This window comes from Thunnus albacares, chromosome 9 (assembly GCF_914725855.1).
Source record: "Thunnus albacares chromosome 9, fThuAlb1.1, whole genome shotgun sequence".
NCBI lineage: Eukaryota > Metazoa > Chordata > Actinopteri > Scombriformes > Scombridae > Thunnus > Thunnus albacares.
Genome location: NC_058114.1, coordinates 29,667,705 through 29,689,600, shown reverse-complemented (window position 1 = coordinate 29,689,600; position 21,896 = coordinate 29,667,705). Strand labels below are relative to the sequence as shown.

The window sequence follows — 21,896 nt, the reverse complement described above, 5'->3', positions numbered from 1 at the left end:
CGATAAATAAAGCTGCTATCCTTTTTTTTTTTTAAGTTTACTTTGAAAACCCTATAATAAAACAACACTTTGAAGACAGGATACATAGGCTGTTACTGCAGAGAAGTGAAAGTCAGTTTAAGAATTGCATATCGCTGATGAGATGTGTTTTTAGATTAATATTAATATTAATATATTAATATCTTGTTGTTAATTATTTGTACTGAATTTGAAACAGATAAGAATCTGCCTAATAATAATAATGATAATGATAATGATAATGATAATGATAATGATAATAATAATAATAATAATAATAATAATAATAACAATAACAATAATAATCACTGTACACCTTAATATTTCAAATAGAGAGTCTGTCCTACTGGGATTGTTCCTTTGTTGTCTCTCATGCTGCCTCTGTTGTACGGTGTAGAGTGAGGTGTGAGCTTGAATTAGTGAGGTGATAATGCACGTTGTTTGGGTGTTGCAGTAAACTTGTGTGGATGGTAGGTTTGGGGAACAGTATGTGACCCCCACAGGTTGCTCATTTGTACTGTATATTTAGATCATTTTGAAGTGTGTGATGCAGCATTAGAATACCCTTTAACCTCTGAATCTTGACTGAACTGTGCATAATTGGTTGGTCAGCTCCTTTGCTAATTAGTGTAGCATTAATGTGTGCAGCCCTGGGCTAACGGGGTGCCAGAGTTGCTGGGGGAGTGTGGGGGCTGGCATGGCTCTGTGAAGCAGCCACCATTAACAGTGGCCTACAGGCAGCCTGCTGGGAGGTGAGAGTGCTCTAGACCCAGTCCAATCCCGGCTCAGGGTTGAGGCTCGGAGCTCCCTCAGATCCATATCTTCAATGTCCTTGTGAAGGACCACTGATGCAGGAACACAGAGCTCCAGTGACGCTGCAGAGGCTCCTCTGTGATCCCTCGCTCTATAAACTCATGACAGGCATGCGACCCCTGCCACTCCTCAGCAGGCTGCCCTCACTGCTGGCAGGGCAGCGTCGAACAGTGACTGATGTTGGCATGAGACGTGCTGCCAAGTGCCCTACTCTGTGTGTCCAATCATGGATGTTGATTTCAATTAGCTCAATCACATGCTCCAGTACTGACCTCTCTTATTCAAGGGCTTTGTCTTTGGTTGCATTTTATCCTCTCTGCACATTGCCTCAAATGCCCCTCGGCCAGCAGGGTCAAATTGTTTGGTGTTTATGTGGCTCCTGGTAATGGTGGGTCCTTGGTTATGTTGGCCAAGACTTTTCAGCGGTGGCCTGCCAAGCCTTGTTGGTCATCAGGAGGTGGGCCAAAGGGGAAGGGGGTTGGGCTAATGATGTAAAAGCTACCCTGATAATCAGTCTGAACAGTGGTTGGTCCTGATGGCTGGTGGCTGCCTGGTGCTGGGTTGATTGATGCTGGCCTGTGCTTCCATACAGAGCCCTGCCACGCAGACCCCACTGTGTAAATACTGTCACTGTAGTGAATCTCTTAGTTCCTTAAAGCCTAGATCAGTGACAAGCTTTGTAATCTGCAGCGGTGACCAAAAGGAGGCATGTAGGAGGATCACAGGACTGTGATCACATAACTTGACTGTGTTTAAGGATTTTCATTGACACAAAATGTAGTTTGTGAGGTGTATTTTACCTTAGATATGATTCAGTTTTAGTATATTTTTTACATTGATTTATAGGCACTTTTTCTGAGTGTTTTATCTCTTAAAAGTACCAAAAGTACTAATGCTTACTATTTCTGTTGAATTGTTTCAAAGACTGATAAAAACAAAGACCCATCTCTGTTTTACAACCTTTTATCATGTCTCAACCATGAATTTCCTTACTACCAGAGCCCATTGTCTGTGGCCCAGTGGGGGGAGGCCATTTCTTTAAATATCTTCAATGTCACTGCGATGTAGTGTAGGTCGGCTCTGGGGCCTGCAGACCAGAGCAGTGCTCCCCTCTCCCATCCCATCCCAAATGCTGAGCTCACAGTCAGAGATAAGTGCTTCTCCAGAGATGGCCCCTCTTCCTCAAATTGCCTTCCACATCTGTGTAAGAATGTCCACGATGTGCATGTTTAACATGTGACCATTAATCACAGCGAGACAGTCAATTAAAGCCATCAGAGCCACAGGGGCCTTACTGAGCCAGAAACATGTGGCTGGCAAAATAATACACAGACACATAAGAGGACACTTTTTACTTTTAGCAATTAATCGATTTCTCAAATACGGCTGTCCAGCTTGAGGAAGATGTTGTCCAGTGGATCAAGGACTTACATCCATGTTGGTGTGGACAGTAACTGCTTATATGTTGACTTTAAGTACCAGGTCCAGTGTTATGCCTTTTAATATCTTCTGTCTTTTTTGTATATTATTTAGATTTTCAGACTTCCCAAGTGGGCAGTATAAGTATATATATAAGTATAAGTACTCATATATAGTCATGTGAATTGAATATCTTTGTAGTTAGGGTTTAGTGATAATTTGGTGTTGCTAAACTTTGAGCAGATTCATGTTGTGATGATCTTATCACGCTATAGTCCTACAAATGTATTTTGTCCAAAGTCAACATTAAGTGTTAAGTATGCTTGAGTGATTTTACATACATTTTCCATGATGTGACATATATTTATATCTTAATAATAATGATGATGATGATGATGATGATGATAATAATAATAATAATAATAATAATAATAATAATAATAATAATAATAATAATAATAATAATAATAATAATAATAATAATAATAATAATAATAATAATAATAATAATAATCACTTCTAATTATAGTAAGCATTTTGTTCCTGGCAGGGATGGAACAGTAACAATATCACAAAAAATAAATAAATAAAAATACTCCATTACAAGTAAAAGTATGGAAGCCTACAGAAGCCTATAGCCTATGGAAGTGATGGTCTGTGTACAAATTTATTCTTTTTATTATGAAATATTATTTTTGTGTTTCTATAGAGTGTTTCCTTGTTAAAGGACCAGTGTAAAAGATTAAGTGGCATCTAGTGGAATGGATTTGGCAGGGATGGAATATAATATTCATAAGTATGCAGTGTTTCCTCTATAATAGTACAGGCCTGGTGGGGCAGGCCGCCAGGCCAACGAGAAACCCTGCCAGGCCAAAAAATATTTTTTTAAATGCCTAAAATAACGCCAAATATCCATTCATTCGGAAATCGATAGTGTTTGGGAGCCTCTGAGCAGTGCTGTTTTGAAACGTGAGTCAACATCTGTGTTGTTGCCTGGGAAACCCCAGGTAGTGTATCCCCTTTTAAGGAATAGGGCAGTGCGTAAGTGAGTGAGTGGTTAAGCGAGAGAGCAAGTGTCAGAAACATGACGGTGAATGCGAGCGGAGCAGAGGAAAAGGTTAGCAATAAGTTGTCAATCTGGCAGTAAGTGTACAGTACAGACTACAGTGGGTTAATTAATAAATGCTGCAACTTGTCAAGACCAAGAAAAGTCAAGTCTGTCGCTTCCCCAACTGCTGGAAAAGTTAAGAGGGTTAGCTCCAAAGTTAGCAACAATGTGTTAGCCTAACCTGACGATGCTAAACAAAGAAATAGAGAACAGAGAAATGTGAAACGTGGCTGCTAATCAACCCTCCGCCCCCGCCAGGCCAAACCACTCAACCTAGGGGAAACACTGGTATGTTTTAATTAGTGTATAATCACCTGAAAATAAGAAAATAAGAATCATTGTGTTTTTGTTGCCTTAGAATGACCCCTTTATATCTACATAGGGAGTGGGTCCTCTTCCACGGAGGCCGCCATGTTGCACCGCCATATTTCTACAGAAGCCCAGAACAGACAAACCAAACACTGGCTCTACAGTGGGCCTTTCGCAGCCACTGTAGCTTCTGCTACACACTTGGAAGGTAAGGGGAAGCAGTATTCAGTTGATTCCAAGCTGCAACCTCACTACTAGATGCCACTAAATCTTACACACTAGTCCTTTAAGCTGTGGTGGAGGGATGATAACAGCAAGTGTGTTCAGTTGAACATTGTTTGAAGACAGACTTGAAAAAATCCGAACGTACTTTAACATTAAAGCAACATTTCTGTTGTATCTGGTTGAAAGGGAGCTAATTTTAATGACTTGAAAAAACATTCATTGTGTTGTATAGCTTAACCTATAGCAATGAATCATATTTAATAAAGTCATGTTTTGTATGTCAAATCTTAATCTGCAAAGTAACTGACTATGACAGATTATAGTAGTGAAGTATTCCCTCTGAATAATAGTGGAGTAGAAGTATAAGGTAGCATAAAATATAGATACTCAAGTAAAGCGGTATCACAAAATTAATAGTAATAGTAATAATGATAATAATAATAATGAGCACCTTTCATACAAGAGATATAGCTCAAAGTGCTTTACAACAAAATAAAAAATTGCAACACGTTAAAACAAGGGCAAAAAGTAGTAGGACAAAACTAGACATTAAAAAGACATTAGATGATAAAATATTTATTTATTTATGTATCTATTGGGGCCATGTACAGTGTTAAACATGAATGTTACCATTTGATGTACTACACCAGAGTTAGCTTATAGCTAATTTTCATCTGCAGTCCCTTAGGCAGGTCACAATTAAATCATAACATATATAAGTGAAAGTAAAAACAGAGACCAGTAAGAATAATAAAAATGAGAGAATTAGTAAAAAATTAATAAGAATGACATTAATTAAAAGCCAAATTTAAAAAAAAAAGGTTTTCAGCTGTTGTTTAAAAATGTTCACAGAGCCTGAATCTCTTACAGCTCTTGGTAGGGTATTCCATAATTTTGGAGCATAGTTAAAAGCCGTGCAGCCTTTTTCCTTGTGTGTATAATTGTGTGTATTGAAAAGTCCAGCAGTAGAAGATCTGAAAACTTGTGAAGGATTATGAAACGCCTGCAATGTACACCAGTCCCAAACCATTAAGAGCTTTAATAACAAGTAAGAGAACCTTAAAATCTATTCTAAAAGATACTGGGGGCCAATGGAGTGTAGCTAAAACTGGGGTAATATGCTCTCTCTTACTTGTTTTGGTTACAAGTCTAGCAACACAGTTCTAAATAAGTTGAAATTTTTCAACTGATTGCTTTGAAAGACCAGTAAAAAGAACATTGCAATAATGTAATTCATTTGAAATAAAAGCATTAATATGTTTTGTCAGCATATTTATAGGATGGGAATGGTTTATAAAAGGATATAAGGATGTTTTGATCATTTCTTTATGGGTGAAGTTAAATTTAACTCTGAATCTAGAACAATGCCCAGGCATTTTACTTTTATTTAATCTCTGCGACCAGATGCTTTTTGTAAGAGAGTATATCTCTTTTAGCTTGTGGGCCAATGAAGAGTATTTCAGTTTTATCTTCATTTAGTTTCACGAAGTTATTGCTCATCCAATTTTAACTGCTGCCATCGTAGTACTCTGGGAACATAGGGCATTGTCATTGATAGGCTCAAGCAAAATATACAGCTGCTTGTCATCAGCATAACTATGCAAATTAATTTTATATTCCCTGATGATATTACCTAAAGGGAGCATATAGAGTGAAAAAAGGAGTGGACCAAGACAACTTCCCTGAGCAACACTGAACATGAATTCCAATTTTAACAAAAAATTTCCTCCCTAACAGGTAAGATTGGAACCAGTTTAAAACCGTTCCAGAGAGCCCAACCCAGTTCTCAAGGCGATCCATAAGGATATCATAGCCAATTCTTTCGAATGCATCACTTAGATCCAAAAGAATCCGAACAGAGATCTTATTGGCATCAGTGTTATTCTGATGTTACTGACAACATTAACAAGGGCTGTCTCTGTGCTGTGGTTAGCCCTGAAACCTGATTGAAACATTTCAAAAACATTGTTTTCATCCAGAAAACTATTAATTTGGTTAAAAACAACTTTTTTGAGTACATTGCAGTTACTTAAAACTGTCAAGGTTTGGTTGTAGGGGCTTTACAGCTGCAGTTTTGAAGTCATCAAGAAAAATTCCACTTTCAAGGGATGTGTCAATAATATCTCTGACAGAGCTAAAAACACAAACAATTTTTAAAAAGTGTACTGGGAACAGGGTCAAGACAGGGCAGAGGATTTACTCTCTGATACAATCGTGCAGAGTTCAGGGCTCAAAATCATGGTGAATTTTGACATTTTGACGTTTTTTCTTTAGGTTGAGTATTAACTAACAATTTCTGCTCTAATAGAAGACACATGATTGGTAAAGAATGTTGCAAATTCCTCACATTTTGGAGGAGATGCTTAGTCCTCTCTTCTATTAGCGCTAGCTTCACAGCAGAGTGTTCAGACCCAGTCAAAACAATGCAGCTTAGATGGCCTGCTGCGTTTCTCCAGCGTCAGCCACATGATAGAAACGTCATCAACACACCAACTCACTTGCTGTGAATTCACTGCTGTGTTCAAACATGGGCTTAATCGGACATTACATGGACTTTGGACTAGGGAGCTGGCAGGGTAAAGTCCATTTGAGCTCCGGTCCAACTAATTCAGACATTTACAGCTCCTCCGGTTAATATCCAGATAACTTCAGGTTTGCAGTGCATGTGTGAAAGGGGCTCTGCAGTTGCTGCCACCAACTGTTATCACCCTGGAGAAATAAGCTCTCCTTGCGGAGCGTGTAGCAGAGTTTAAAGAAGCTAATTTATCCTTGTATATATTGTAGTGGACTGCTTGTCCAGATTTCTGCCATTTTCTCTTTGCTGTCCTACATGATCTCTTTAGTTTGTGAACAGAGCTTGTTATCCACGGTGATAGTTTACTATGAGATCTTTTTTGCCTTTAACGGGGCCACAATATTTGGGATGTTAGCCAAGTTGTTATTAGATGAATCAACCATCTTATTTAATGAGCCACTTATGCTAGGTAGATAAGAGTGGCTTACTAATTCTGAGAATTTAAGTTGTGCAGCAATGTCTATAAATCGCTTTCGAACTATAACTTTTTGTTACTGGCAAACGTGCATCAAAATATAGACAGAAGTGAGCAAATACAGTGATATCAGTCACCAAGACAGCCACAGCCTTTTGACATTTCCAGGTAAAGGGTGTTACCTTGACAATGTGTGAGCTCATTGATATACTGAATGAGGCAGAGGTAGCACCTTTAGATGGCTGCGTAGAACAAGAAGTGATGACCAATGAGGAGTGAGTGTCCATAGCAGGGACACTCATTCACTCACTCAGGGGTGATTGTAAGCAGTCATGCAAGTGGGCTAGACAGAGTGCAGTGAAATATGTTTGCTGATTACATATGTGAGCCCAGTCGATTTGAGAAGTGATCTGTAAGCAAGCTAAGGATGACACAAACTAGGTTGGAGACTTTAGCACCCGGGTAGCAGATGGATACAGCTAGCTTTGAGTTCAGGTCCCTTGGGATGGAATCACAGACTATCAGCATTGATGGAGGGGGTATTGTACTATTGTGTTGGCACCTGCAGAGCAGTGTATTGCAGTCCTGCTGGACCTGACGTCCCTGATAATGGAATCACCCTAGCTATCATGTGCTGGTGGAAGGGGGTTCCTACCCAATGTAGAGGACACAGCACTGGGGGGATGCTGAGTGTCTGGACACTGCCTCCTTCAGCAACCTGTGTTGTGAAGATGCTCGGGATCCGGGGTGGTCAGCAGTAGCCGATGGGGAGTGCTCTGCTCCTGGATGTGACAGTCTGGTCAGCGGAGGGTAATCTTTGTTGTCCAGGATGTCAAATCCACTTGCTGGCAAGACAGGGGGAACAGCTGATGAGGAGGGAGGACAGTCAGCGAAGTCAGGACGTTCTGGGGAAGGTGGAGATGTTAGACTTTCCAGAACTTGCAATTTATTCCTAAGGTGAAGAGCCTCCTATGAAAGCAGCTAGAGGTGGTGTTTACCCTGGCCTTACTGTTCTTAACCTGGACCCAAGGCTCTAGGATGGATGGAGTCGAGCAAACTTGGGTCTTAGGTTTTGCTCCAAGGCTTAGCCACACTTCCTCCCCCAGGGTAGAGCAGCCTGTAGAGTGGATTGCTTCACCTCTGGACCACAGAATAGTGTTAACATTGACCTGGGCTAAAGCTGGGTGGCAGGACAGGCTGGCGCCACCTCGATTGCCCAGGAGGGAGAGGTGTTTTGACTGCGTTGTGGCTATGGATGATAGCTCCAGGATTAACTTGTCCCTCTCTCTGAGTTCAGCCTACAGTCGGGTGATGATGTCTGTCTCCAATTGTGCAAAGGTAGGATGGTAATTCACACACACACACCCATGTTTGTTAACCTCCCTGCTAAAACCCACCTGCTAGCCTAGCCTCAGGCTAAAAACAAACATAGCTAGACTTAGCAGGAGTTGATGTAGTCCAGAGAAGGTGAGGGGAAAAGTGCGATCAAGCATTAAAATTGGCACAAAGTCCATAAAAGTGCAAAAAGCTTAAAATTCTCAATAAAAGCAACTGGCTAGCCTAGCCACCAGGCTATAAACAAACCTAGCTAAGCTAGCAGTAGTCGAGGCAGTTCAGTAGGCCAGACACAGCTGACAGCCAATTTAAGATTACAACTTAAATCCCAAATGTCCAACAACTAAAATCTTTTACCTATATGTTTTGACAAGGTAAAACAACCAGGATCTAAAAGTGTAGCATACAATTGTGGCTTAAAAACAGGATAAAAATGTCAATTTATGACAGAGCTTCTGATGGACAAACACAACGCTGATGCATCTTAATGGTCAGTATGAACAGGATAGAGAGTAGGCTTGTCTTTTACATTGTTCATATGTACAGTTCTTGAGTTACCTTCCACCATTGGCTACTCTTTTAGTTATTGTCAAATTTAAAATGTGAGCTTCCTTGTTGATAATTAAATTACAGCAAAAAATAAAAAATATTTATGTAAGTCATTTAAACATGAGGAACACATAAAGAATTAACTATAGAATCCACATTTAACCATGAAGTTATCCCCCCAGAAAAGATAGCTCTCAGGTCATCAGAAGTGCAGCCCTGCTCTTTTATTTTCTCTTTCTATCTGTCAGCGCTGCCTTTGTCATGGTCACAGGCTATAGATAGAGTTGTCAAGTTGGACCTGCGGGTCGCGGGGTCGGGGAACCTCTTCACTTCTGTTGACCTTCAGACAGACAGATTTATACACTGTCAAGTCTCTGTGCAAGTCTCGGCGCTCCCACCACAGCACACACAGTGCCTTTCATGATCAGAGATAACTGTAATAAAGACGTCAGACTTTGACCCCTGTCACTCTTCATTTCACAGGTAATTGTCATGATTGCTGAATAACACACAGATTCGTAACAAATACATTAGCCAAATGAGGTGAGGTGAAGACTTTGATGGGTAGCCTGTCCGTGCTCTTGTCAGAGATGGGCTGTTTGGGAAAAAAAACAACTTGACTGATTTGCAAGTATAATCATGGTAAATTACTTGTAGCTCATTTGCAGATTGTTGTCAGCGAGATGGAATGCAGTTTACCCATTTGACAGCTTAGTTAGCAGTCCAAGGACTTGTGAAATATCACACGTCCTATTTTTCCAATTTGGAAGCCACGCAGGGAATGTGAGACTGGAAATTGTGAGATTAAGCTGAGGTTCACCTCCAGCTCCCACTGGGCATATGTCATATATTTCACAATAATAAAGAATTGTGACTATGAATTAAAGATTTTATCTGTTTTGTTTCTATTTATTGTTGTCAATAAAACACAAATGTATTTTTTCTAAGTTCCATAAATTAGACATTTCGTAACTAAACAAGTAACCAAAGGGCAGTAATTGCAAGACCAGAAGGGCTCAGCTAACAAGCTAACAATAAATGTGAATTATCATTGTCATGGCATCGCCGCATTTTCATTTCTTTTTGTGTTACCCCATGTGGGTAAACAAGCGGTTGACATAAGTTAATTATTAATTAAACATGAAGCAGAGAGAGAAAAGCATGGAGCAGTCCCTAAAGAGACCTCTAAACAAACGGGGCGTGGAGCAGGTACCAACGCGACCCCGGTCCCAAGAGTGCTGTCTGTGGTGAGACTGCCGACTCACTAATGAGCTGTTTGCAGAACTGGGTACACAGTGACAATGACCCCTGACCTTCACCCACACCGTCTGGGGAACAGTAAGGGTTAGAGAAGAAAAACCTGCCCTATCTGTGCTGCTTCTTCACTCCCTGCTCCTGGTCAAATGAGTTTTGTGACTCTGCTGCCTTGCTGCGCTTTCTCAAATCTCTCTCTCTCAGAATGAATCGCTGCAGCTGAAGAGCAACATTTCTTTCCTTTCTCAAATTGACCCTGCGGTGCTTCATAATGTCACAGCGTTAGGAACTTGATAACACTGGCTGAGCTTCACAATCACTTACATAATTACTATTGTAAAAGGGCCATAATGAGCATATCGAAACACACAACCTTCAGGCACTCTATCGCCATCCCCGTTTTTAATTATCCTGAACATACAGGATTTTTTTTTTCCTCACAAGTGTTCTTTACAGTGAAAGAATATGAGATACTAATGACCAGTTTGACAGTTTGATAGGGGGGAGATGTGTGTTTGAGGATGCCAGCGCGTCGGCCGCCGAGCCCAGCGACAGTAAAAACCCATCTAATTAACCCTCCTGGTATGACATCATGTGATTGAATTAAAACCACATCATCTCCCTCTGGGTTTGCCTGGAAACAAACCCCAACAATTCATTCGCTAAGCTTTAATTTTCAAACCTGTTTCCTGATGCAAAGATAATTACCAGCTTCATCTCGGGTGGGTTTTTGTTCCATCCGCTGTTCATTAATAACGATAAGAGGTTGGAGGTTAAAAACCCATTTAATTGCCTTTATATTAATGACATTATGAATAGCAGGGACTGTAGAGTCTAATTCTGTCCAGTAGTTAGTCTACATGCAGGGCCCCCTGGAGGGCCGCTCATTTTGCCAGAGTTACACCACGGCAAAACTAGAATTAATGTGCGCCACACTTTAACAGTGATGACAAACATGCTCTCCAGCAAGGAATTATCTTGAGAAATGGCTGCAGAGACAAACTCTCCCTCTCTTCCCCTCCTCTCCCTCTCTCTCTCTCTCTCTCTCTCAAACACACACACACACACACACACACACACACACACACACACACTCACTCCAGTTGAAATTGCATCATGAATCCCCATTTTGTAAACAGAGTCCAATCAAACTCATTTTAGATATTCTGTTGCCTTTCAGGGCCCCAGCACTAATTAGAGTCTCTTTACCCTCATGTCCTGTAGAGGTGAATTCCTTCCCACCTCCGAAAAGAACTGCAACCGAGTCGGGCACTGATGACTAAATTGTACTCTACTTAGGAATAATGATAATGAAAATGCCTCTCAGCCAAGCCATTTCACCCATGAATATTGCAAAGAGGTAATTTCAGCGAAACGTTGGCATTTTAACTAATTTAAATTCCTGTTATCTCTCCGGTTTTTGGCTGGTTTTATGGTTACTGGAGCAGATTTAGTTGTGTATGCATTATGGCCACAAGAGCTTAACCATACATCTGAATGCTAATTAAACATTTGAATAATCAGCTGAAAAAGTAGTACAACATGGTGAATGCTGCCTTATTGTAAGTGAAGCTAACGTCTAAGCATCTAAACCCTGATTTTCTCTTAAATTTGCATTATTATTTCTTTGCTGCTAGTTAACCCTTTAACCGATGCAGTTGATTATTTCTTTGTTTCCGTCCCTCTACTGTCAACACCTTCCTGCGTCTGCTTATTCTCACATAGTATGAATAAAGTAAAAGTTCCCGAATTTGTAGCATAATGATCTTAACTAAATAGCACAAGGAACTTATTAGTTTACAAGTATCACCAGCCAGAAATGAGGCCAAGGGGGGATGATGAATGAGTATATTTCCCCAAGCAAAAGGCTGACCTGGATACTGCTTTCTTTCCTCTCCTTCCTCAGTGCCAAGTGGGCCACCATTTTTCACTGGCCTCACACTTAGCCACGGACAGGCTTATTCAGGCCCATGCTAAAGGTAGCCCTGACCCGCAGTCCGCCTCCGCCGCCATCCTCCCTCTGCACTCATCCGAAAATTGTAATCCCTTCGCCAGGGCCCCGTAATTTGATCAAATAGCATGCACCCTTCCCCACCACTTATTGGCCAATTAAGTCAAGTTCTCACGCAGGGGGTCCAGCTGGCTCGGTGTTATCTGGGGATGAATTGATTGAAGCCATTCCACATCTATGAACCCTACTTTAATGATGTAGGTGATAATACTTGTAATTCTTCTCAGTCAGGGGACTCATGGGCGCAGCTGTTACCGCAATAATCCTTGTCCTGATACACTGAAGTACCAGCAAGGCATTAATCTGTCTCTCAGATTCTCCTCCGCCAGGTTTTTCTTCACCCTTTCCTCCCTCATTCCTGCCTTTGCTTATGTCTGGTAGCTAATACTACATCTGTGAAATGTGACATTGAAGGTGTGCGCATAAAAAAAAAAAAAAAAAAAAGATGAGGTGTAACACACGATTGTGGGGGATTTGATGTTAATGATTACGCACCGCTTGCATTCTCCAGTTCGGGCCCTGACCACTTTGTTAAAAAAAGACAATCCCCCCCCCCCTACCCCTCCTCCAACTACCATGACAACTTAAGAAGGATAGATTTAGGACTGAAAAATCAATAAATACATGCATTAGTTTCAAAGGCAGACATTAACATTCTAAAACAGACTTCTCTATAATCCTGCCTCTAGCCATTCAGTCAAAATATCAAATTATCATAATGAGGTCTAACTGCATATAAATGCTAAGCATTAAAATCAGAGAAGGAGGTTACACATAATGCAATACATTCTTTATTACAAATTGCACAGTATCTCTATATAGGTACATCTCTCTATAGGCTCCTCACTTAATATTGTAACATGAATTTGCATTGCGGCACATTTCATTATCGTTAAAACTATGACAATGAGAATAAGTAATGATAGAGCAGGAGTGTCATGTCCTCATGCCTTTGTTTTGCATATTTCTTCATAAAGGTGGAATACTTTGTCAAAAATTAAAAATACAACACGTGACCTGAATTTGAGGCATATTATGCACAAAAGAGTTGAGCGCGCTCTTAAGAGTGTCGACGTTGTCTTTTAACTTGAGATCAGAGAGTAAGAATTGCATAGGAATTAGTCTGAAAGTGTAGCCTCCATCCCTCCTAAGTTACTCAGTTAGAGATGGGAGAGGAGGCCGCTGGGACCTTGACAGGCTCCGTTTTAGACAGTCAAATCACTGCAGTTTTTCCACTTCTGAAGAACATGGAGCCATTTGAGCCATACACACACAAACAGTATCTAATAACACGCTCCAAGTCACCATTAGGTCACGATTAGGGTCCTCAGGGGTGCACAGATCTGTCAGGGTCAGGGGTTACCAAAGCCAGGTGGAGTCTGGGACAAATTTATCAAGGGAATGAGACCGTGCAGGCTACGCTACAAAGTATCGTCAACAACGGCGAACACATGCAGGCCAGCTGGTGCTCTGTGACACCGACAACACTCACCTGCCAATAAAGAATGAAGATATTTCCTCTGCAATTCATTAACCAGCCTCTCTTTTGTGTCTCCCTTCAAACGCTATGCTGGGCATTTACTGTCTGCAGTTATTAAAATAATTTCCACATAGTAATGTTCACAAGGCAGAGTATCCATTTATCTGTGCCATTAAATTTACATTGCCAACTTCTGTAAAATGTATTTCCCTTAAAGCAATTGTGTCTTGTAGGGAAACATAAAATCTTACATTTTGTATTATGTGTGTAAACTTAAGTATACTGATAGAATTTGCAAATCACTCTGAAAATGCATTGAATAACGATGAATAATACATAACCGCTGTACAAATTAGACTGGTGTGAGCTCCAGCGTGCCCCGCTACGAGTGTTCGCTGAATGCCATGAAAGATCTTGATATTATGGATGAAAAATTGGGCGAGTAAGCAGCACTAGCAAGCTGGATCAGACTCATGGTAAACAATTTAGCGTGGGGGGGGTGTACAGTAATTACTGCTTTCAGTCTCATTTAGAAAGCCTGTTGGCGTTCGGGAGCATGATGTCACTACAATGCTGGATGCGTTTCTCGATTCGTGATGCGTAGATATGAACAGTGATTTAAGTGACAGGACGTTTGAGCTGTCATGCCAGCTTTGAACACTTCCTACCCCCCCCCCCACCACCCCTTTTTTTTTCCCTTTTTTTTTTTTTTTTTGCTCCCCTTCTAGACAGTGTCACGCCTACTTTTGTCTGAACACATATTGCTCAGTTTAACTGCTACTTTTTTGTCTTACAAATGTGTGTGTTTGTGGGGGAAGAAGCCATAAATGATCAGCAACCTTGAAGTCTGTTTATGTCTTCGGCTGATATAGGGGGGGGGTTCATTGAAAAATCAAATGAAGAAATGCATTATGTACATTTATGTGCATACATAGCAAATTAGCAAAGCAGCACGGGTTTGCATATGTATGTATGTGTGTATGTGTATGTGTGTGTGTGTGGCTGCAGGATAAAATAAGCAACAAGCATTTTGGGCTTGTAAACACAAACATAGAGGAGCGTCTGTTGGTTTCTGTCCTTATTATTTTTGGCAGGGTTGCATATGTTCCCTGTGCAGAGCCGAGCTTGATTATCATTCCAATCAGCAGAGGTGGAGAGAGTCACATTAATTTGTAGTAATTAATAGCACTGCTGCATCTGACAGCACATGCTAACGAGACCCTTTGATTGTTTGGATCTCTAAGTGTGCCTCTCCTTGTTTGCATCACCTCGGAGGAATTCGTAATATCAAAGCTTAGCGCTATCTGATACTTGTCAAAATGCAATTTATAAAAGTTTAATTCTTTTATTGATTTAGTTTAGGTTTGATGCCTGCAGTGTCAGCTCCCCTGGTAGAACTTAGTGGATTCAAATGCTTGTCACCAGCTCGGCCTCCTTTTTACTGAGAACAATTGCCATAGGCCAGCCCAACAGGCATGGTTTAATTGCCATTAATTAAAAGCATAAATCTTTTTCTTCAGTTGCTCTGCTCTTAAACAGGGCTTTGCGTAGCTGCTTTTTTCCTGTGCTTGTCAGAATCCCTCCTGGCTAGTCAGGGTTCAACCCCCCCCCCTCCTCCCCCCTTTCCTCCCCCCTTTCCTCCCTCCTCTCTTCCTCCCTCCCTCCCTCACTCCCTCCCTCCCTCCTCACCCCCCCCCCCCCCCCCCCCCCCCCCCCTCCTCTCTCTGCTCACCAGACGTTTCTGGAATCATCTTTTTAGCACGCTCCTGCATGATCTGACGTGAAGTGCGGGCAGCATGGTGATATTTAGTAAACCGGCTTCCTTCTTTATTGATGTATAATGAGGTCAAATGAATCCCCTCATACGCATGCTTAGATGGCTCCTTGCCTCAAATCCTTTCTGACAGCGAGTAAAACAGCCGGCAAACACAACGCCGGCTCCCAGAGACATGGTTGTGAAAAAGCAGGAGAGGGAGGAGGAAAAAAAAAACCCCTCTTTTATACCTTTTGCAATTTCCCTCCTGTCTAGTCCTTAATTAGACACTTATTAGCCTCTGAACAGTATTGCTCTTCTGCTCTAAGCCTCTAATACTGCAAATACTGGATGGTAGAATTAACATTAATGCCAGGTTTATTATCAAATGACAGCTCTATTTACCTTAAGAAAAAAGAAAAACATGATTTGCTTTTTTTTTTTTGTCGAACATTAGATGCTTTCATAAAACTTCTGTTTAAATTGCACCACATTCTACAGTTTAACATTGGTTGTATGTTGGGGTGATGTGTGGCGTCACCCAACACCCCAACCATAGTTTAAAAAAGGGATCACTGGCATCTTAAATTATCAGTGGTGTCAAAACAATTCAATTCCCTTTCGCGGCCAGGCCTCGTCCCCTCGCCCTCAGCCCGGCGCCCACCGCTCCTGGGTGGCCATGTCACCGTCAGCGACTCATCGGAGCCCTACGCCCGTTTACGCATATTAGCTTTTTGCCTCATCTGGCAGTATTCGCAGCCATTCCCCCTGTGCAGCTGCATATATAGTCAGGGCTGAGCCTTCCCAGGCCTTATTAAAGCCAAGAGAGTGTTTCAGTTCAGGGTCATTGAGAGAGTGCAGCACATAAATATGTTAGGGCTGCACTATCAGCCGGTCAGTTTACTGGGGGTGATCGATGATGGTCCCAGCACACTCGCCCAACAAACATCTTAAGCGGATGCGGTTTTTGCTTAATTGGGAGCTTTGCAGCTCAGATCCCGACTTATTTGATGTTGATGATGAAGTCCCATGAAAGCTGTGAGATTCTTGTAAACTAAATGTGTATGCACGCCGTCTTCATTCGTACGCTGGTCAGAACTGTTACCCGTCAATTTGACCTGCATAGTTTCCCTCTTCATCTGAGGGCGTATGAACGCACACACACACACATACGTACACGCATGCCCCGAGCTCATTTTTAATCCTCGCAGCTCACTGTGAAGGCAGGAGGAAGTTCCAATTAAAATTAAAATAAGCTCTTTTAACGGTCTCTTAAATTGACAACTGAACAATGATTTTTGAATTGGTATCTGTCAAAGGTCTCGGAAAATCCTCAGTTGATAAGGCCCAACGCATCCAATTAGTAGCAGAGTAGGGCCTCAGCCAGTAATGATTTCCAGGTCCCTTAAGATGTGGCGCGGACACTTATTGCAAATTACTGACAAAGAGCCCTGCTGTATTGATGAGGGGGAGAACAGCCAAGTCTCCATGTTCCCATCAGGTGGACGAGCACCAAGAGGGGCCTGAAGGAGAGCCCGGGTGTCTCTCTCTCTTCCTCTCTCTCCCTCTCTGCAGCCATAATGTGGCCTCGCTATGTAGCTCATATATATAGCCCCCCTGCTGACACAGACTCCGAGAGACCAGCCTCTCTTGACATGAGCCCCAGCTCAGGGAAAATGCTAATGCTAACATGAGGGAGGTGTCAGGAGCGGATCATCAATAATGTCTGCAAGTTTACTGCCCTCTTCTAATTATAGCTCCTATCTCTCAGGGCCGCAGGAGGCTGCAGGGCAGCTACTTAATTGAGCTGAGGTAGATTTCCTTCCCTATCATATCCGTGGCCCCATTGTTTACAGTCCTTGAAACTGATTGAAAGGAATCAAAAGATTCATGGAGATGTGATTCAGTGCAGAATGTATTTGGTATGCAGGAAGAATGAATAAAGGAGGATGATTCTTGCTGGTCAGGTAGGGATTTAGATTTGAAGGCCATACAGTAGCCAGAGGTCATATCATTTATTCTCAGCATTGATGCTTCTGGAATGCTCTATGCGCTATGTATTCGCTTCTCTGCGTTCCAGCTCGTCCTGGCACCAGAAGGGCAAATGAGAGCAGCCGCTATGACAGTCAAGTAACTAGCACCGTTCACCTCAGTTATGGGAGTTAATAAATAGATAATCACATTTTGCATTTAGATCTGCTGCTTGTGTAACGTTTCCTCCACAGTCTCTCGGGAGCGTTGCTGCGGGTCCACAAAGCTCTCAGGCCATGTTAAGTCCCCAGATGTTTCCAGGAGTTTGAGGCTTCCATCCCGCTGTAGGCTCAGTAAAGAAGGTGTTGACCCTAGTGACCTGAGCCTGCTTCCATTGGGTGAGAGAGGGCCGCTCCATACTCTGTGCTTCAGGGTCAAATGGTTGGTAGTTTGTAGTTTCCTCTAGTTAGATGTTTGTTGCAAATGACTGTTGAGGACTGAGAGGATTCGGGCTGTTAGCGGAGTAGGTATCTCCGGCAAGGGAGAGGGATACGTGATGTTTTTGACATTTTGCTCAAGGGGATGATTTTGCTTCCATTTTCACGTGTGAACACAGCATGAGCCGGCTGTTGATTGGTGATTAGCGCTAATGTCATTGTTTATCTTTTTATAATACATACAGAAATATTTGATTTCTGATGCTTTGTCTGCATCTGTTCATTGTCTGCGCGCCTGCGTTTCTAATCCCCAGTAAACTTGTAGCCCTCTGCACGTCTGTGTTCCTTTAAGATGAGAGAGGCTTTGATTTCCCCCATCTTTGTGTCACACTGACTGGCATACTATTTGACAGGTGGAGTTAAAATAGAGAAAATTGTGGATGAAAATTCGTCAGTCTCAATCTCTTGCCCTGGGCTGTAGGCAGCAGAGACAGAAGCCCACTGCTTTGTGTCAAATGTTTATCAAAGGGCCTGATTAAATTGCTGTGTTCAGGGTAACAGCCTAATAGAAAAAAAATGAAATCCCTATACCTTGGCAAGCAGTCCTTGTATGATTGTGAACAGAATAAAGCGGGCGGGATACCGGGGTGCCAGAAGAAACCTCTGACCAGCCAGCTGTAAAGGAGGCTGGAATATCATATGCCCTTTGTTGTCGCAAAAAGAGACGCAGGGTCTGAGATCTGTTGTTGTTCTCACTTTCCTCTGTCTTCTCAATCATTCTTTTTTTTCTCTTTATTGCTGGAGGAAATAAACCTGGCCCCTTTTGCTGAGGCTGGCTAGCTTCCCCTGGCCATTCCTCTCTGTTTTGTTTCAAAAGGGCAAGGCTCCCCAGCCTGAGCAGTTTGCCCTGCAGTCCCACGCCAGGGGCGATGCTTGCCTCAGCTGCTTCATCACCGGGGGACTGGGCTAACGTCTCCTGACTGCACTTAGCTGTGTTTCTCTGATACGGTCATATCACATCAGCCTGGGCACATGTGACATTGCATCTCTTCCTAACTTTAAGCAGTTTGTTGCCATCCATGTTCTTTCTGCTTTTATCTTCTCTTTTTTGAGTGATGTTATGATTTGTTGCAGTATTTTCTGGCAGCGCCGCTGCCACACATTTGTGTCGGATAACAGGGCCTATTACAAGATCTCTCGATCTGGCCAGTTTTCCCCTACAGGAGACACAGGGAGCTAGCCCCCCCCCCCCCCTCCCAGTTTTTTTTTTTTTTTTTTTTTTTCTCATCCTTACCCCCGCATTTGAATTTCTAGATAATAGGCTTTGACTTCTGGCTGCACGTTTATGGGTCTTTTCATGTTATCAGCTTAGCTCATAGCGTGGAGCTGAAGAACACAGACTCCTAGTGACAGGCCAGCCAGTCAGCAAGGCGAGCCTGTCAGGATCTCTCATACACTAATGATTTCCCTTTAGTCTATTTTCTGTCTCATTGGCCGTTTCCTTCAAAAACAAAATTGCTCATTTAAATTCTCATGCCTGGGGCATTTTGGTCTTCAAATATTGTTGGAAAGTGAAAGGATTAGGCAAAATATGCTTTTTTAAAATGTTAATATATTTTCTGGTTCACTTTCTCCTCTGAGGCCAATTAGGGAATTTCTGCTGGCTGCATTAATGTCAAACTGACATCCCCAGCTATAATTACACTGTGCTTGAAACCTAACTTTCACTTGTGGGTAGATGAGTGTGCCTTGCAGTGACACAGAGACTCGCTCTGCCAGCTTTTGATCATTTAATCATTGCTTGCTTTCTTTCACTCTTTCCTCCCTTGCTTGCTGATGATTTCACCTTTTATTCTTTCTGTTGCAAAATGCAGCGTTGTGTTTCATTATTCACCGCCGTATTTTGCAGGGTTCATTAGTGACATCATCCCTCCACTTTGCCCGCTCACAATAACACAAGAAGAAATGGGATGGTCCCTTCAGGTGCAGATACCATATGTACATTGTTTACTCGCTTGATTCACGATTTACATTGTGTAGTTTGTGTTTTCTGCATGTTTTTTTTTTTTTTTTTTTTTTTTTTTTTTACGGTGCACGAGCGTACTGTCAGGAATTGAAGGATGGGTAATACGTGGCACAAATGCGCCGTGCCTTTGCCAGTTCTCCTTATGCTGCAGTTCTGTGTCAAGACCAGGGAGTCGCTTAATGATGGTTAATGCCTTCACCATGAATATGAATGCCTCCACAAAGTGCATCTGAAACCATGTGGCAGATCCCGCTTGTGATTTGGGCTCCTTTTGCCTGTCAGTTGCCATGGAACCACCGATATTTAATACATTCTAAATATCTGTGAGGAAAAAGGTAGATTGATATAAAACCAAATCATCTACTTAAACATAAGAACAACAGTTATATTGATAGTAGAGATTTTGTGGAGGTGTGATTTGTGTACTAATGTGCAGCCATTTTCATATTTATACACTCAGAGTGAAAGAAAAGGCAGGTTGCATTGAGACGTGAATGTGTTTGACACCGGATTTTCTCTTAAATCAGATAAATATTTCAGGAGAGAGGGGGAAGACGCTTCAGTAGTGAAGAGTTTCATGTTTTAGTGAAAGCTTTCAGGGCTTTATGGTTATGGTCAAGCTGTTATCTGGCGTCAATACCTAAGTTTTCCTCTCTCCAGGTGGGAATACCTGCGCAGGGATGTGATTTGAAGCCAACCTTCACCGCCGGTATGAGGTTCGGAGCTCATTTTCTGACACCGAGCGTCGCTATCAGATGAAAAGGAGGCTCTTTTTGAAGGAGAGACACTCCTCCTCATTTCCCTCCAACAGCTTGACAATGGCGACACCAGTCAAGTTAACGACCCTGTGATTGTTTTGAATTTCCACGAGCCAACGTTGGACACCGTCAATCTGTTACAGTATGTGCTGTTGCTGGCTCTGGGGAGGAAGAGAGAGAAAAAAAAAAAATCACACAGCACAGTTTGACAAAGTGCACACAAGCTTTCTCAGCTACTCGTAATGTCCATCGGCCACCCCATCCACCCTCTTCTCCCCTCCTCCTCCTCTTCCTCCACCTCCTCCACCTCCTCCTCCTCCGTCTTTTCTCCTCGCCTAACTCTGTTTGCATTGTTTTACCATTTTGCTTGGACTTCAGGTAATAGGAAATGGCACTGACCCCTCCTGATCCCCCCGATTACCTTTGTGAAGCGTGAATGTGGTATGAAATCACACATCAGGAGACGAGTTGTAATTATTTTTGCGATGCCATCAGCATGGATCAATCACTCAGGGAGGCTGCTAGTGGAACGCCGCTCGCAGCCATGGATGGAGCCAGCAGCGACCCTCTTTGACTGACAGCTTTGGTAATTAAGTGATTGTATAGACCCCTCTGACTGTTATAACAACCTTGTCAGGGCCAGTCTGCGTTTGGAACACACTCGAATCAATGTGTTCTCCGCTCCCTGAGCATCTCTGATCATGTACCTCAGACGGAAGCAGGAAAAAAAAAAAAAACAGAATCCTTTGCAGTGACATTGCTTTTCTTAAATATTTGTCATGGCAAAAAAAAAAAAAAAAAAACTCTCATACATAATACAGGTTTTTAAGAATGTTTTATTCTCATGGCAGCTCAGAAGTCTTAATAACCTTGATAAATAAAAGCTGATTTTACTCAACGTGTACTTTCCTCTTTCATTATGTTTAGAATCATATGTCATAAAATACTAACCTGTGCTTCAAATTTGAATGTCACATGTTTCATTACCGCACGGACCCGTGAGTGGAAATGACGTTTAGAGGTCGGAATAATATACAATATGTCCATCTTAAATGTCACATTGCACTCATGCTGCAACCTTTAATTTCAAAGCTCCTGGGATGTAATTTTGCATCGAAATTTGATTCCCATCATGGTATCATCTTAGCCTTTTCCATCGCACGGAAATGAAAAAAAAATGTTCTCCGTCTGCCAGAGGAGAAGTACGGTGTCCTGCATGTGTAATCTGATCACTAATACACTTGTAAAAGAGAATAATTGGTGTGAATGTTCCCCAACTATCACAACATCCACCTCACTGAAGTGCAGCTGTAACAACTATAATAGGGTGATGTGTCATTTATTACTCATCAGTTTAGAGCTGCGATCAATTATTAGCCAATTACTAAATGAATCACATATATTTTGATTCATTGTTTAGTGTCTTTCTCTCATTCTCTG

General features: G+C 42.0%; 1 long non-coding RNA gene across 1 annotated transcript; it reads left to right on the top strand.

Moving 5' to 3' along the window:
• The first annotated feature begins 3,788 nt into the window (after positions 1-3,788).
• Positions 3,789-21,354, top strand: LOC122989145. The gene is made up of 2 exons (XR_006404956.1): positions 3,789-3,875; positions 20,359-21,354. It is a non-coding gene; the product is annotated as an uncharacterized LOC122989145 (long non-coding RNA).
• The last annotated feature ends 542 nt before the right edge of the window (positions 21,355-21,896 follow it).